Source organism: Microcebus murinus, chromosome 7, assembly GCF_040939455.1.
Source record: "Microcebus murinus isolate Inina chromosome 7, M.murinus_Inina_mat1.0, whole genome shotgun sequence".
Lineage (NCBI taxonomy): Eukaryota > Metazoa > Chordata > Mammalia > Primates > Cheirogaleidae > Microcebus > Microcebus murinus.
The window spans coordinates 78,612,440-78,630,608 of NC_134110.1; the positions used below are offsets into that span (position 1 = coordinate 78,612,440).

An 18,169-nucleotide genomic window follows, 5' to 3' on the forward strand; every position below is an offset into this window, starting at 1 on the left:
GACTGAGAATCCCCCAAGGTAGATCTGGCTGGGAGACATAGCTACTAATTCTTACACATATCTGAAAAAAGAATATAAACTAATACTATTTTTATTAATTTTGGTGTCAACAAATACGTCACTTTTCTAGGAGGCAGGAGGGCATAGTGGCTAAAAGATGTGCTCTGTCGTCACAGTATTTGGGAGTCCCAGCTCTGCCCTCCTTAGCTGTGCACTCTGCACCAAGTAGCTCTGTCTTTGGGAATATCGCTTTCTTATCTGAAAAATGGGATGATTCTACGTGGTCATGTGTGGTGCAGAGGAAATGCAATGACATGTGCCAGGGGCTCGGTACATACGAAGTTTCTGTAACGTTCATTGCTATCACTGTCCCCATAACCCTTCACCTTTTTTTTTTTCATCTTTCACCTTATTTAAAAAAATTTTTTTCTTCTTCTTTTATATTTTAATTTTTAAAAATTTTTAACCAATGAAAGTATGTGTTTTGCTGGAACCTTTCCCCTTTTAAAGCATCTTCCTGTATTTTAAATGGGAGAAACAAACAGCTATCCACCTCATTATCTAACGATTATTGTCTTTAAAGCCGATTCCAGCTCAGATATATAAGAATATGTCAGAGAGGGCTGATTTAATTAAATTATATTTTTTTTCTGATAAAATTTTACTTGATATTAGAATTACAGACATTCTTTTTTTTTTTTTTTTTTTTTTTGAGACAGGGTCTCACTTTGTTGCCCAGGCTAGAGTGAGTGCTGTGGCATCAGCCTAGCTCACAGCAACCTCAAACTCCAGGGCTCAAGCGATCCTCCTGCCTCAGCCTCCCGAGTAGCTGGGACTACAGGCATGCACCACCATGCCCAGCTAATTTTTTCTATATATATTAGTTGGCCAATTAATTTCTTTCTATTTATAGTAGAGACAGGGTCTCGCTCTTGCTCAGGCTGGTTTCGAACTCCTGACCTAGAGCGATCCACCCGCCTCGGCCTCCCAGGGTGCTAGAGAATTACAGACATTCTAACTAAATTTGCACAGATTTCCACAAAAGGCTGCAATCCTCTCACAAGCCCAACTCACCCCCTAGTAAAGGGTATATTTGCATGAGCTGCTGTCGCTACACATGCACACTTCAATAACAGCTGAGACACAACCCAGGGCAAAAAAAAATGTAGTATTAGAAAGATTAGACACCTGTTTGACTATGATGGTGTTCAAAGGCTTTTTTTCTAATGCATCTGTAGTATAAATGAGCGGGGGAAGATGACATGCACTCATGGTTCCTACAGCCTACCCAAAGGGAATATTCTGCACCAAAGCAAATAAACTGTACAAACATTTGTGGAGGCAACAGATGCCACTTCTTCAGAGGAAAGCTTCCCATTTTGTATCTTTATGCTATTGGAACACTCTGTGAGTTATAATTAACTAATGTTCTTCTTCATTCCTTCTTCACTCTGTGTGCTATTCTGTCCCTCCTCCCCGTTTTCCCAGAAATTCTGTTTTAGAAGTGTACATGAACTGGCCTTTCATTCTCCTGGGCATCCAACAAAAATAAAAATAGCAGGAGGGAAAATATATCTATTAAGAAGATACGCAACAAATTTGGTAAGTAATTTTCATATTAATTTTATCTCTGCTATTTTTTGGGTATTCGCAGACATTTGTATGTGACTGCCAGGAAGTAGTTAATAAATTCCTCTCCGTTTGTTCAGGCAAGAAGAGTGGTTATCCAGCAAGTGGCAGCAAACCGCTTATAGATTCATTTTCTAATTTTCTAACTCTCGGATTCTTGTGAATGAAGCAGAATCATTGATTGAGCACTGGAAATGAATGTGAAAGTGGAGGATGCACATTATGAATCTTCTAAGAAGCACATATGAATCCATCACTTCCTCCTCTCCAAGTTTTTCAAGGGAACAGAGTCTACTGACGCATGAGCACTCAAAACACACCATAAGGCGTTTTCTGCATGACTTCATTCTTTTTTAGACACAAAGAGCAGGTTTTGATGATTTACTATGAACATTTTAAATTCATACCATTGTGTCGCCAGCATTTCAGAATGGCAGACTACTTGTCTAAAGGAAAATGAGAAGTGAAAAATGCTAAAATGATTGTCATGGTCACCACATGTCCAAGATTTTCTGGGACAGTCCCAATTTTACAGATTTTACCTTGTGATTCCTTTAATTATACTATTTATCAGTCCATGCATTCAGGTTTGAAAAATATGTTTTTTTCAAGATCCACTCTTATTCTTAGGTATATGTTAAACAATAGTCTCCAGAATCAAAGTATTTTTAGACTATTACATGAATGGTTTCTTGATTATCCTAGGAAAAGTAAATCTCTTTCTTACAAATTACGAGGAAACACCCTGAATGGTGTTTCCTGGTGAATTGGCATAAGGCTGATGATTGCTTTGGCAATTTTTGCATTATTGTGATGGTATTAATACACGGGGATTTTACGATTGACTATTACATGAGCACAACATGCAGATACACTGAAATATTTTGAAGGCCATCTAAGATGTAGCTTTTTAGTTTAACTCTATTTTTGTTGCTATTTCCTAGAATCTGAAAGAAACTGTTAAAGAAGTTCTAGAATGTACATGATACAAAGTTGCTAATCAGGAACAATATGGTATTAAACCACACTTGATTCTAATGGTCATGAGACCTGGGGAAAAATGCCTTTAAACTAAAAGGGGTTAAATTTTTTTTTTTTTTTTTTTTTGAGACAGAGTCTCATTCTGTTGCTTGGGCTAGAGTACAGTGGAGTCATCATAGCTCATTGCAACCTCAAATTCTTGGACTCAGGCAATTACCCTGCCTCAGTCTTCTGAGTAGCTAGGGCTACAGGTATGTGCAACAACACCCAGCTAAGTTCCCTTTTTTTCTAGAGACAGGGTCTTATTATGTTGCTCAGACTGGTCTTGAACTCCTGGACCTCAAATGATTCTCCCACCTTGGCCTCCCAAACTGCTAGGATTACAGGCGTGAGCCACTGCACCCTACCATAGTTAATACTTTTTATGACAATTTAATTGTTTGGTTTTTAGAGACCAAACAGCCTGGCTTGTCACCCAGGCTGGAGTGCAGTGGTGCAATCATAGCTCATGGTAACCTTGAACTCCTGGGCTCAAGTGATCCTCCTGCCTTGGCCTCCCAAAGTGCTGAAATGACAGGTATGAGTCACCACACCCAGCCAGACCAGGGGTTTTATAGTCACAAAAACCAGAGTTTGAATTCCCATTCTGTTGTTTGTGAACTATAGTCCAAGCCACTCTAAGACTCAGTTTCAACATCTATAATATGGGGACCATAATACTAAATTCATACAATTTTTTAAAGATTAATCTAAAGCACCCAGATTGAGTAGCTGGCTCATAGTGGGCTCTGAATAAATGCTAGATAATTTGTTTAAATAATAAGTGCAAGAAGAACAGCATAAAAGAGAATTTAGAAGTGAAAAAACAAGGCCTCTTTTGTGGCTAGGTAGTGCAATACAATGGGAAAAGTATGGGATTTTTGTGGCCAATGTGTTTTCGTCACACTTCCCAAGCAATGGAGGAATGTTTTTCTGATCTGTGAAAATGAGCATAATCACATTACCCATGGAGTTATCATGGTATGGTAAAGCTCATAGTATAATAGATCTTAGTTTCCCTTTTCTTGTTTTTCCTTTAATACTCTTTTATAGGACATTCTCTGCCCACTTCTTTTTGGGCATAGAATGGCTGATAATTTAATATCAGTGTCATAATGTTTGAAGAATAAGAGGACCCTTGAAACTGTTTAGATTCTTTCTTATATTTCTGGTGTAAGATCAGGGCGAATCTATTGATGACAACATGTCTGTATTACCTGTGGGTCTAAGCTCCTGGGCAGATAAACTGAGGGCTGTAAAACGAATGAGTCAAAGCCAGCCCACACCAGCTCAGTAGAAAGATCAGCTGTTCTGAGATGCTGAGTGCAGCTTGTTCATTCCACTTACACTTACTAACTGTCCACTAGTACAGGCATTGTACCGGGTGCTAGTCATGTCCATGTGAACAGAACAGTCTTTGCTAAGAGAGACATATTAGACATATTATTACAGAATTGTGATAGGTAGTACAATATTTGTTTATGAAACATTGATTGAGTTTTTATTGGGCACCATGATAGTGCCTTGCATACAGCAGAGAAGAAGAGAGAGCTAGTCCCTGACCCTATAGGGTTTACAGTCTTGGAGAAGACAGACAGTTCCCCAAGTGGGAACAATACAAGGTTGCCATAGGGCAGGTATGGAGATCTATGAGTCTTTCAAGAAAAGGAAGGTAATCTAGCGTACAATCAAGGAGCGCTTGCATAGCAAGTGATGTTTAAGCTGAGGACGGAAGGACAGGTAGCAGTTAGCTAGCTAGGGAAAGAGAGATGGGGAAAGAAAGTTCTAGGCAGCGGCAGTGTGTGTGGGGAGGCCCAGGAGCAGGGCAGAGTTCAGCACATCCGAGGAACTGACAAAACTCTGATGTGGCCGGACAGAGAATCTTAAAAGGGGGTAAGCACAGGTACTAGGAAAACACAAAAAATGCACTAAACTGTGCCTATGGTTGTCACAGAAGGGTACCCAGAGGGAGAAAATGGACTGCAGACGAGTATGAATTCACCAAGTGAACACAGGGAGGCGAGGGCATTGCCGGCAGAGGATGGAATGCATACATTCCCCGAGGGAGTGAGACCAGCACATTCTGGAATGGAAGCTCACAGTTGTGGTTTGAATGCAGGGATGAACAGCAGGACAGTGATGGGAAAAGGCAGACGAGGTCAGATCATTAGGGACTTGGTTTGGACAGGAGGCTGTAAACTAGGATAGGGATCCAGAGGTGAGTTTTAAGGGAGAAGACTGGTGGGGGTGTAATCGTGTGTCTGGGGGGGTAATAAGAAGGGTGGACAGCAGGGTGGGCCAGATAGGATACAGGACCACATGGGACATCCCTGCCATCATCCAGGTAGGATGTGATGCTGGTTATGAGGGGAAACGGGGGCTCTGAGGGTAGCGCTTAGGAATATTGATATAATTGACAGGTCTAGATCATTGATTGGATGAGGAGGTGACAAGCAGGAGAGATAAGGGATGACACTTATGCTTTTGGCTCTGATCATGAGGCCAATGAAGAGGTAGCTATGGAAGAAAGAATCAATTTTGGAGAAAAGGTAGAGGCTGCAGTTAAGGAGATGGTGAATTATAGTGCCTATGGAACATGCAAGGGGGACACAGTCTGCAATTAGGGGGATATGTTGGCCTGGAACTCAGGAGAGCAGTTTAGGCAGAAGGTACAGATTCGAGAGTCGACAGCAGTAAACGATAATTGATAAGTGAAAGGATAGGATTGATTAGAGTCAAGTAGAGTAAGAAGATGAAAGTCATTTCTCACTTACCTATTCTTATTTTTCTAAAATGAGTGTGTAATATTACTGTGTAAAAATTTAAAGACATTATTTCCAAAGCCCTTACACAGTAGGAGGAATACATGTTGTTCTGACAACAAAGGATAGGATAGTGGGGTTGTAGTAAGTTTATGGGCAAGAAAATGAGATGTAGACAAGAGGTTTAAAAAAAAAACGTTCGTAATCAATGGTCTCAATTTTTCCCAGCAAAATGGTGGAGGATCACAGCTGATCCAAAGAGGGCAGGGATTGAGAATATGGCAGAAACACTATGGAGTAGCCCACTCAGAGGAGTAATGGAGAGAAATCTGTCTAAAGGTAAGTTTTAAAAGGTTGAAATGAAACATGTTCTTTTTTTTAAAAAAAATCGTGTGGCAAGCAGGGGTGTTTATAAGCAGTCAATGGGACAAAGTATTGGAAATCTGGGCTGCCTGTGACTTTTCGGACAACAACAAAGTCATATGTGAATTAGAATGATAATATGTTTTTTGGGGGGGGGTTGGGGGTTTTTTGTTTGTTTGTTTGTTTTGAGACAGAGTCTCACTGCGTCGCCGTGGGTAGAGTGTAGTGGCATTATTATAGCTCACTGTAGCCTCCAACTCCTGGGCTCAAGCCATCCTCCTGCCTCAGCCTCCTGAGTAGCTGGGACTAAAGGTGCGTGCCACAACACCCAGCTAATTTTTCTATTTTTGGTAGAGATGGGGTTTCACTCTTGCTCAGGCTGGTCTCAAACTCCAGAGCTCAAGAGATCCTCCCAGAGTGCTAGGATTGTAGGCATGAGCCACTGCGTCGGCCCGAAAACATGTTTTTAACACCAACTGTAATATGTGTGCAATGTGTCCTGTAAGTTAGCATTTGTTATATCACTAAAGAGGATGCAGTGCTCACTTGTCTGTAAGTAGACAATAATTATGTGACCTCAAGTGTCAAGATGTACTTGGAGCTCTAAAGACTTACAGGTTTGCAAATTTAATAAGGTTAGACCCCTCCAGAGGGCCATCACAAACTTGTAAGGGCACATGTATTTTCCAAATTAATTTTTAGGTCAGAGGGACAGAAAATAGGCCTAAAGTGTTGACATGGCAAGAATTTACCGCATCTGTTTGGAGGCCATCCTCTAACCCAGCCAGTGGCTGCTCCAATAATTAATTGTATTTCTAGTAGAGACCAAAAACCCCAAGGAGCGTGTGTGGCTACTTCCAACCTAGAGAAGTTGGTTCATTAGTGAGAGGATTGGTTGGATTTTAAAATGTTTTCCTTTCTGCAATTTTTCTGACCCAGAAATAAGCTTTTTATTTCAGCAGCTCCCTCAAAACAGCTGAATAAATGACAGTTCTCAAACAGTCATTGTCAACTGTAAATCAAAATGTTATGTTTCCTGTGTTAGGCTACAGATTCTTCAGTTTGTTTTCTTTCTATCACCAATGAAGTATAATCCACCACCAGAATGATGATTAAAGGCATTCTACAAAAAAATATTTACTCCGTTCTGCGGCAAACACTTGTCATCTCCAACTTAAGTTGAACAGCCCCTGCTTAACCCAATGTTACTGTGCTGCTATGTGAAATAGAGGCATCTGGAATTTATTCTTTTATTCTCTTCCTAATTGCAGTTTAACTTATCAACCACACATTTTAAGATGGTTACTCCTAGTACGTTTCTCCATTATGAAGCATGCTAGAATTATTCATTTCAAAATAACGTTTTTATTCTTTTGAGGGATGGAGATCACCGTGTCTCTTTATATTTTTTTTCTGTGTCTATTCGATTGTATAATTTCTAAAGGTCTCTGTTTTCTAGAATTGTCTCCCTATCCCCAGTGTCCCCCAACCTCAATAAGAGAACCTCATCTTCTCAGTGACACTATCTCTTCTACCTCACAGACCACTGGTCCTGACCTTTAGAACTGGAAGGAACCTTGGAGATTGTCTAGTGGTTGTCAACTTGGTAGCACATCAGAGTTTCCTTGGGGGCCTGTTTTAAAGGCAGATTCAGGGACTTCAGACTGAGAGGCTCTGATTCAATAGCTCTGGGCTAGAGCCTAGAAATGCACAGTACCTGAAAGCACCCCGAAGTAATTCTGAGCTCCCAGACCACACATCAAAACCCCCTGAATTACTCTAAACTCTTGGTTCTGTAGGTGAGGGTGCTGAGGGGTTAGGTGTTACTTGCCCATGGTCATTAGTAATCTAATTGTCATCAATTTGTTTCCATAGCTATTTTTTTTTTTTTTTTTTGAGACAGAGTCTTGCTTTGTTGCCCAGGCTAGAGTGAGTGCCATGGCGTCAGCCTAGCTCACAGCAACCTCAAACTCCTGGGCTCAAGCAATCCTCCTGCCTCAGCCTCCTGAGTAGCTGGGACTACAGGCATGCGCCACCATGCCCGGCTCATTTTTTCTATATATATATTGGTTGGCCAATTAATTTCTTTCTATTTATAGTAGAGACGGGGTTTCGCTCTTGCTCAGGCTGGTCTTGAACTCCTGACCTGGAGCAATCCGCCTGCCTCGGCCTCCCAGAGTGCTAGGATTACAAGCGTGAGCCACCTCGCCCGGCTTCCATAGCTATTCTTGGCATTCCTCTACATACATCCTAAAAGAACAGGGGTTAAAACATGTTTGCCTTCTTACGAAAAGCTGCCATCCTTGCCCTATGGGAGTGAGGGTGGGGCTTGGAAATTTGCGAAAGAATGTTCAGGCCGTTGTTTTACAAAGTAAATTAATCAAGTGTGGGCATCATCAAAAAGCAACAACCTTAAAAGTATATATATGTATTGTCTTCATGTGGTCCCCAACGAGTCAGTGAGAACACAGTAAATAAATGAATGAGTGAGCAGATGAGTCCTCCTTAAAGTCAGGAGGGAAGAGGCCGAGACAGTGCGATGACTGTCTCCGGGTTCCAGAAAAGTCCCCATCCTGCTAGTCTCTAATAATCAAGGCCTTCTTTGGTAGCAGAAGAAGGAATTCAACCTTTAGAAAAGGAAAAACTTCCATGGTAAGTGAGTACAATTCTATTATTTTGGTAGTTTCTTTTTACTCTTTGTAATGGTAAAAAGTACTTGCATATATTTAAGGAGTATAGGTGTAATATTAGGTTAAAATTTGGTTGTTCAGAAAAGAGTTTCTCTTCCTTTTTTTTTTTTTTTTTTTGTCTTACTCTCATTTGAAGTTGAAAGGGTGTCAGCGTGGGAGGTTTCCACTCTGCCTTTAACTAGTTGACTTCTGCTGATGAAGAGGTTACTTCAGTTTGTTTGGCTTCTTGATCTATTATGTTATTCATCTGTAGTTTTGCTTCGAGTCAAAATGGAAAGCAACTGTAGTTTGTCATCCTTTAATGCCGGGAGATGACAGGAAGCTGGGTTTTATTTGTTTTCCCCTTTGAAGTGTTACAGCTGAGTGAGCAGACGTAAGCGTTTCATTTTAACTAGAAGTTTTGCCTTAACCTCATAGAAACAGCTACTTCATCGAGGACCTGTGGCCAGCTGGACTTGACTCCTGCAGAATTATCAGAGGAATAGAAGGAAAGGCAATGGGTGATTCCAGAATATTCTAGAAGAACACCTCCCCCCCCACACACACACCCCGGGTGACTCCAGAAATTCAGTTTGGTCCCATATTTATAAAACACAGCAGGGCTAGCCAAAATATGCCCTGGGAGCCATATGGGGCTGTGGCCTCCCTCATATCCCTAATCTAGATTCTCTACAACTATCAATGAAAGAGCCAACACTGACAAAAATAAATACCCTCTCAGAGACTTTGTGAAGATGGCTACAGGCGACATCATGCCCATTGAAGACCACAAACTCAATGCCTGTGAGAGCCAAGTTGGGGACAGTGACAGAGTAGGGTGGAGGGAGCTGCCACAGAAGAAAAGCATAGGCCACAGCTTGCCACACATCTGCATTTTTATATAAAATCTTCATTTTTTGACGGGAGTCTCTGTTTTCTAAGACTCCTAGATGGTAACCAAAATTATATCTCTGAAGCCAAAGGCTTTGAGTCCTGAAGTCTTGAGTCTAATCTGTGCCATAAATAAATGAAATTCTGGATCTCCGGGTTGATTTTTACATCAGCCTGTAGAATATATTTATTATGAAAATGACTCTGATATAGAGATTGTAATCTTTAATTTTCTGTAAGACAAAGTCATAAGAAGTAAAAGGGGTCAATTGGGATAAAGGGGAGAGAGAGGAAAGTATACATTCTCATTTGGGTGCTATGCTAAAGCTTAACAACAAAGGAACTACAAAATTTCCATTGATGATGTTGACAAAAAAAAAAAAGAAATGAATATTAGGAAAGGCAACTTCTACATCTTTAGCATTTCAGTAACCTTTCTAAAACACACACACTATGGCACTCTCCCACTTGTTGCCCATCAATAGTGCCCTGTTGCTTTTAGAGCCAAGTCCAGCTTCCTTAACACAATGCACCAGCCCTTCCTGTACCATGTTGCTGGCCTGCCCACCTCCAGCCTTAGCTATGCTGCTCTTATTATTTGTACTGATTTAATGGAGCTAAGATTTACATTAATAAAATGCACAAATCTTTAGTGTGCAATTCAATGAGGGTTGTTTTTTTTTTGTTTTGTTTTGTTTTTTTGAGACAGAGTCTCACTTTGTTACCCAGGCTAGAGTGAGTGCCGTGGTGTCAGCCTAGCTCACAGCAACCTCAAACTCCTGGGCTCAAGCAATCCTCCTGCCTCAGCCTCCCGAGTAGCTGGGACTACAGCCACGCAGCACCATGCCCGGCTAATTTTTTCTATATATATTAGTTGGCCAATTAATTTCTTTCTATTTATAGTAGAGACGGGGTCTTGCGCTTGCTCAGGCTGGTTTCAAACTCCTGACCTCGAGCAATCCGCCCGCCTCGGCCTCCCAGAGTGCTAGGATTACAGGTGTGAGCCACCCGCGCCAGCCTCTCAATGAGTTTTGAAAACTGTATATACTTGTGTAAACAACCTCCCAGTGGAGATACAATGCACACCCCAAAAGTTTCCCTGTGATCCTTCTAGTTGATGCCACTCCACTTTCTCCGATTTTCATCTCCGATAATTTTTCCTGTTCTTGAACTTTATATAAATGGAATTATAGGCCATCTACCTGGCCTCCATGTTCTCCTGTGTATCAATAGTTCATTTTTTTTAATTACTGGATACTACCATATTGTATAAATATGTCAACATTTGTTTAGAGATTTGAATTATTTCCATGTTTTGGCTATTATGAACAAAGCTGCATGGAACATTCTGGTATAAATCTTTTAGTGGACATTTGTTTTTATTTCCTCTGGGTAAATACCTAGGAGTGGAATTTCTGGAGTAAGGAATTTGCCAGATAGTTTTTCAAAGTGCTTGTACCAGTTGGCACACCCATGAGCAATGTCTGAGAATTCCAGTTATTCTACATCCTCACCAGCACTTAGTGCTGTCAGTTTTTTAAAGTTTAGTTATTCTAGCGGGTATGAAATGAGATCTCGTTGTGATTTTATTTTGCATCACCCTAATGACTAATAATGTTGACCATTTTTTCATGTGGTCATTAACCATTCGTATCTTCTTTTGTGAAGTACCTATTCAAGTCTTGCTTTTTATCACCTTTTGTGTTTCTTTATATTTTCTGGATACAAGAATTGCTAGTCTTTAGTTGGCTAGATTTCATTTACTTAATGGTATTTTTCAATGAGCAAAACTTTTAAAATTTAATATTTTGATAATGTTAATCAATTTTTCTTTTATGTTTAGCACTGATTTTGTACCTTTCTAAGAAATTTATCTACCAAGTCTGCAAAACTATTCTCCTTTATTTTCTTCTGGAAACTTTACAGTTTTAGCTTTTATTTTTAGTTCTAGGATCCATCCTGAATTAATTTTAAAGCATGGTGTGACATAGGAAACATAGTCCAATTTTTCCACACATGTATTCAGTTACTTCAGTACCATTTGTTGAAAAGATTTTCTTTTCCCATCCAATATTGGCACATTTATAAAAATCAATTGACTATAGTTAGGGTATACTTCAAAATAACAAAAAGAGTGGAATTGGAATGTTCCTAACACAAGAAATGTTAAATGCCTGAGGTGATGGATACCCCAATTACTTTGATTTGATTAATCCATATTGTATGCCTGTATCAAAACATTGACAGGGCCGGGTGCGGTGGCTCACGCCTGTAATCCTAGCACTCTGGGAGGCCGAGGCAGGCGGATCACTCAAGGTCAGGAGTTCAAAACCAACCTTAGCAAGAGCGAGACCCCATCTCTATTAAAAATAGAAATTAATTAGCCAACTAAAAATACATAAAAAAATTAGCTGGGCATGGTGGTGCATGCCTGTAGTCCCAGCTACTTGGGAGGCTAAGGCAGGAGGATCGCCTGAGCCCAGGAGTCTGAGATTGCTGTGAGCTAGGCTGATGCCATGGCACTCTAGCCAGGGCAACACAGTGAGATTCTGTCTCAAAAAAAAAAAAAGTACCGGTACCCTATAAAGATATACAACTATTGTGTACCCATAACAATTAAAAATAAAAAAATTTAAAAAATCAATTAACTATATGCACAAATCTATTTCTGGACTCCATTTTGTTCTATCATTGGCATGTTTATCCTTGTCTATGACAATACCACTTTCTTTTGACTACTGTATACCTATATTAAATGTTGAAATAAAATTGTGCAAATCCTCTAACTTTGTACTTCATTTTAAAGATCATTTGGTCATTTTTAGATCTTTTGCATTTCTATTTAAATTTTAGAACAGATTTGTCAATTTCTACAATAAAGCCTTTTGGAATTATGGTTGGAATTACATCAGTTTGGGAAGAATTGACATTTTTAACCATATTGAGTAATTCAATTCAAAAACAAAGTTTATTTTTTCATTTATTTAGATCTTTAATAACTCTCAGCAATGTTTTATAGTTTTCAGCATACAGGTCTTGCCCATGGATTTTTAAATTTATCCTTAAATATTTAATATACTTTGAGGCTGTTATATAATTTGATGGTATGATATTATAAATAACACTTACAATTTTTTCAGTTTCCAGTTGTCCAAGCTAGTGTATAAGAAACACAATTGATTTTTGTATGTTGACCTTGTTTTCTGCAACCTTGCTAAATTTATTTATTAGTTCTAATAGCTTTTGGTGAATTCCTAGGATTGTCTATGTGTGTGATCATGTTATCTATGAATAAAGATAGTTTTATTGCTTCCTTTTCAATATGTATGTATTTTATTTCTTTTTCTTGTATGATTGCACTGGCTAGGCCCTCATATTGAATAGAGGTGGTAATACTGAACAACCTTGTCTTATCCCTGATTTTAGAGGGAAGGAATTCAGTTTTTTAATATTAAGTATGATAGGAGGTAAGGATGCCCTTTATCAGATTGAGGAAATTCCCTTCTATTCCTAGTTTGCTTTGAATTTTTACCTTGAATGGATGCTGCATTTTGTAAAACACTGTTTCTGCATCTATTGAGATGTGCATATAGTTTCCTCCTTTACTCTGTTAATATAGCAGATAATATTGACTTTCTTTTTCTTTTTTTTCAGACAGAGTTTCTGTTTCCCAGGCTAGAGTCCTGTGGCATCAGCCTAGCTCACAGCAACCTCAAACCCCTGGGCTCAAGCAATCCTCCTGCCTCAGCCTCCCAAGTAGCTGAGACTACAGGCATGTGCCACCCTGTCTGGCTAATTTTTTCTATATATTTTTAGTTGTCCAATTAATTTCTTTCTATTTATAGTAGAGAGGGGGTCTCACTCTTGCTCAGGCTGGAATATTGACTTTCGAATGTAAAATTAACCTTGCATTTCTATAGCAAATCCTACTTGGTTATGATGTCTTATCTTTTTTATATATTTCTAGATTCAATTAACTAATATTTTGTTAAGAATTTTCACATCTAGCTTCATTGGGTTTATTAGGTTTCTCATTTTTTCTTGTAGGTCTTTGTCTGGCTTTGCAGGATAATGCTAGCCTTATAAATTGAGTTGGAAAATGTTCCCTCATCTTCTATTTTTCTGAGTTTGTGTGGATTGAGATTATTTTCCCCCAAATGCTTGGCAAAATTAGCCAGAAACCATTGAGGCCTTGAGTTTGTTTTGTTTAAAAAAAATTTTTTTTGGCCAGGCACAGTTGGCTCATGCCAGTCATCCTAGCACTCTGGGAGGCTGAGGCAGGAAGATTGCTTGAGGTCAGGAATTCGAGACCAGCCTGAGCAAGAGCAAAACCCGGTCTCTACTAAAAATAGAAAAAATTAGACGGGCATCATGGTGCGAGCCTGTAGTCCCAGCTACTTAGGAGAATGAGCCAGAAGGATCGTTTGAGCCCAGGAGTTTGAGGTTGCTGTGAGTTAGGTTGATGCCACAGCACTCTAGCCTGGGCATCAGAATGAGACTCTGTGTAAATCAATCAATCAATCAATAAAATTTTATTTTATTGTACTGAAATTTATATGGAAAGATTTTTAATTATTATATTTCTTTTGTAGATATAGAGCTATTCTTATTTTTTTCAGTTCTGTGTCAATTTTCTTTTGTTTTTGAGACAGAGTCTCGCTTTGTTGCCCAGGCTAGAGTGAGTGCCATGGCATCAGCCTAGCTCACAGCAACCTCAAACTCCTGGGCTCAAGCAATCCTGCTGCCTCAGCCTCCCAAGTAGCTGGGTCTACAGGCATGCGCCACCATGCCCGGCTAATTTTTTCTGTATATATTAGTTGGCCAATTAATTTATTTCTATTTTTTTATAGTAGAGATGGGGTCTCGCTCTTGCTCAGGCTGGTTTCCAACTTCTGACCTTGAACAATCTGCCCGCCTCGGCCTTCCAGAGTGCTAGGATTACAGGCATGAGCCACTGCACCCGGCCTCTCTTTTTCTCTTGATCAATCTTTCTAGGTGTTTATCAATTGTATTAATGTTTCAAAAAACCAACTTTTGGTTTTTTAAATATTCTTTAGTTTTGTTTACTATTTCTTTGATTTCTGCTTTTATATTATTTCCTTTTTCTACCTATCTTAAGTTTAATTTTCTCTTGTTTTCCTTGTTTCTTAATGTGGAAACTTACATCACTGGTTTAAAACTTCTCTCCTAATATAAGCATTTCATGCTACACATTTTGTTTTAAATACTACTTTAACAATGTAACACAAACTTTGTTGTCTTGTGTTTTTATTGAATCATCCCATTTAGAATAGTTTCTATTATTCTTTGCAATTTTCTTCTTTAGCCTAGTTGTTATTTAGAGGTACATTCTTTGATTTCCAAATAGTCAGAATTCTCCTTGATTTCTCATTGTTATTGCTGTTTTTTGTTTTTTTTTTTAAGACAGAGTCTCACTCTGTTGTCCAGCCTAGAGTGCCCTGGCATCAGCCTAGCTCACAGCAACCTCAAACTCCTGGGCTCAAGCCATCCTGCCTCAGCCTCCCGAGTAGCTGGGACTACAGGCATGTGCCACCATGCCCGACTAATTTTTTCTATATAGTTTTAGTTGGCCAATTAATTTCTTTCTATTTTTTTAGTAGAGACAGGGTCTTGAACTCCTGACCTCAAGCGATCCTCCTGCCTCGGCCTCCCAGAGTGCTAGGATTACAGGCGTGAGCCACCACGTCCGGGCCCATGTGGGTCATTTTCTTTTGCTTTTTTTTTATCATATTAAATTTCTCTTTTACTTTTTTTTTCCTTTTTTTTTATTACACTATCATTTACATTGTGGTTTTATGCGTGGCTCATTTTCAAGATTAAAATCACCAAAATGGAACTTCTCAAACCATCGGTGGCATTCATTATGCCAAGTATGTGGCATTCGTTAGCCACTTACTTCCCAAAATTCTTCATTGATATTTCTAGCTGTTTGTACTGCATTGTTTCCATGATGGAACTTACATTCAAAAATAACATGAAATTTTGACTTATCCATGGTTTCGCAAAAATTGCTCTAAAAAAAGCACATTTGAAAGAATAAGGATGTACCTTCACAATAAAAAAAAAGAACCTCAAGAAGTATCAAAGTGAGATGTCAGAGATATCAACTGTCAAACTTAATATTTAAAGAAATCAGATATTTCATACTTGATGATCTAATATATTGATAACCTTGTGGTTGTTAAGATAACCACACCAAGCCGGTGTGGTGGCTCACGCCTGTAATCCTAGCACTCTGGGAGGCTGAGGCAGGAGGATCACTCAAGGTCAGGAGTTCCAAACCAGCCTGAGCAAGAGTGAGACCCCGGCTCTACCAAAAATAGAAAGAAATTAATTGGCCAACTAAAAAAAAACATATATAGAAAAAATTAGCCGGGCATGGTGCCGCATGCCTCTAGTCCCAGGTGCTTGGGAGGCTGAGGCAGAAGGATCACTTGAGCCCAGGAGTTTGAGGTTGCTGTGAACTAGGCTGACACCATGGCACTCTAGCCAGGACAAGAAAGTGAGACTCTTTCTCAAAAAAAAAAAAAAAGATAAAAACCCACACCAATTTTCTTATGCTTACAGTTTGATGGAATACCTATTTCCATCCCTTTACTTTCAACCTGTGTCTTTAAAGTATATCTTTTATAAACAACATATGGTTGGGTCTTGCTTCTTAATCTAGTCTATAAGTACCTTTCTGATAATCAGAGTGTTTAATCCATTTACAAAAATATAATTATACATAAGGTTAACTTTAAGTCTACAATTTTACTATTTGTTTTCTATGTATCCCATCTGTTTTTTGTTTCCCTCTTCCTCCTATTCTGCCTTCTTTTGTGTTAGTCAGCTAATTTTTAGTATTTCATTTTCATTTCTCTACTGGCTTAACTATATCTGTTCTTTTTTTTTTTTTTTTAGTTGTTGGATTACAAGATGCATTTTACCTTACTGGAGTCTACTTAGAGTTAATATTGTACTACTTATAAAATGTAAGATTCCTTTAGATCATACTTTTTGCCCAATAAAAAAAAAAGTAAGGTTCTTAAAACAGTATAGTTAGTATCTTTTAAGCTCATCTTTGTGCCAATTCGCATCTATAGATGTTACTCATCTAAACATTATAAACACAGAACAGCATTATAAATTTTGTTATAAACAATCATATCTTGAAGAAATGCAGACAAGAAAAACTGATCTTTTTATTTACCCACAAAATTACTATTTTTATTGCTTTTAATTTCTTTCTGAAATCCAAATTTCCTTCTGATAACATTTTCCTACAGCTCAAAGAGCTTCCTTTAGCATTCCCAGTAATACAAGTCTGAATTCGAGTAGTATTTATATGTAGTTTGGGGGGCTCCTTCCTCTGTGTCTCCCTCACTTCTGAGATAACATTGGTAATTTTGAGCCTTTTTAGCAGCTCTGAACTCTGTTCCCTGACACTTCGAGACAATTAGGCTGGGCTTAACTGTAGTCATGCAGATGAGGAAGTGTCTTCAGTGGAAAAGCCATGTAAACATGGGTTTCTCACAGTATGGTTCCGTCTTTCAATAGTTTCATCCTTTTCAGTGTCTGCCCACTTTTAATTGCTGTCAGTGCCTTCAAATAGTTTTTATATTTTGTTAAGAGTTCATAAATGTTATTTGAGGGAAGTCTAGTTTAATAGAAGCTGCTCTGCCATTAGAGGAACTTCTTATTGTATGGTAGGGGTCAGCAAACTTTTTCTGCAAAGGACTAGATAGTAAATATTTTAGGCTTTGCAGGCCAAAAGGCAAAATCAAAGCTGTTGTGTACATATTTATTTATTATTATTTTAGGGGGGAGGAGGGTTTTCTGGTGAGGACCAGAAAAACCTGCTAGACAAATTCTAAAAGAGCTGTAACACTTATTGTTTAAGTATTTATATAAGGAGAGAGAAAACAAATTTTTACAAAATTTTATTGATAGGTTTTTGTTCTTAGTGATTTCTCACAAAATCTTTATATGTCACAGAATTAGCTCTTTGTATGTCACACAAGTTTCAAATATTTTTCCCACTTTATCTTTTGACTTTATTTATGTTATTTTTATGCCAGGCAGACTTTTAAAAATTCTGTTATGAAGTCAAATGATCTCTTTTTTCTCTTGTGGCTTCTGCAGATTGAGTTATATTTAGCAAGATGATAGGGATATTCCTAGGCACTTTCACATGTTATATTATCTAATGGGGGGTTTTTCGTATAATTTCAGCTAGGAAGAATTCAATAGGATAAAATTATTACCATCCATCAAGTATTTTAGATGTATATTGTGTGGCTAAGTCAATCTACGACTATCTAGGAATAAAAATGTACCCATATTTAGTAGTTTTATGGTTCCTTTTCTAAAAAAACATTTAAATCTTTGCTTTTGTGTTTTTACAAGTCCCCTGGGTGATTCTTATATAAGTCAAAATTTGAAAACCACTTCACAAGATATCTCTCTCTCCCCATCCCACGCCAGAAAGTCTCATTAACCCTCAAAGATACTCTATTAGCACCTCTGTGGTCTTTGCATACTATTTTCCTGTAAAAGACCTGCGGCAGCATTAGGGAAAGCCCCTTTCTTAGCCTTTTTTTACTGGCAATGTCACTTAGGCAAGGGGTGTTGCTTGTCTGGGGAACTGGACTGAGATACCATAACTGCAAGTGCTTGAAACGCACTTCATTTCTTAATGATCCTGTAGGGTTATTTGATGTCTAGAAACTTCAGTTCCTCATTTGTAAGGACTGTAGTAAAGACGGAACAATATTATGATGCAAAGTGCACAGCAGAGCCCCTGACACACACTGAACAGCCAATAAATGGCCG

At 38.7% G+C, this 18,169-nt stretch overlaps 1 non-coding gene across 1 annotated transcript; it reads right to left on the bottom strand.

Annotated features, from left to right (window-relative positions):
• Nucleotides 1–17,164: 17,164 nt before the first annotated feature.
• LOC142872054 (U7 small nuclear RNA) lies at nucleotides 17,165–17,227 on the bottom strand. Its single transcript, XR_012920297.1, has one exon. It is a non-coding gene; the product is annotated as a U7 small nuclear RNA (small nuclear RNA).
• Between the last annotated feature and the right edge of the window lie 942 nt (nucleotides 17,228–18,169).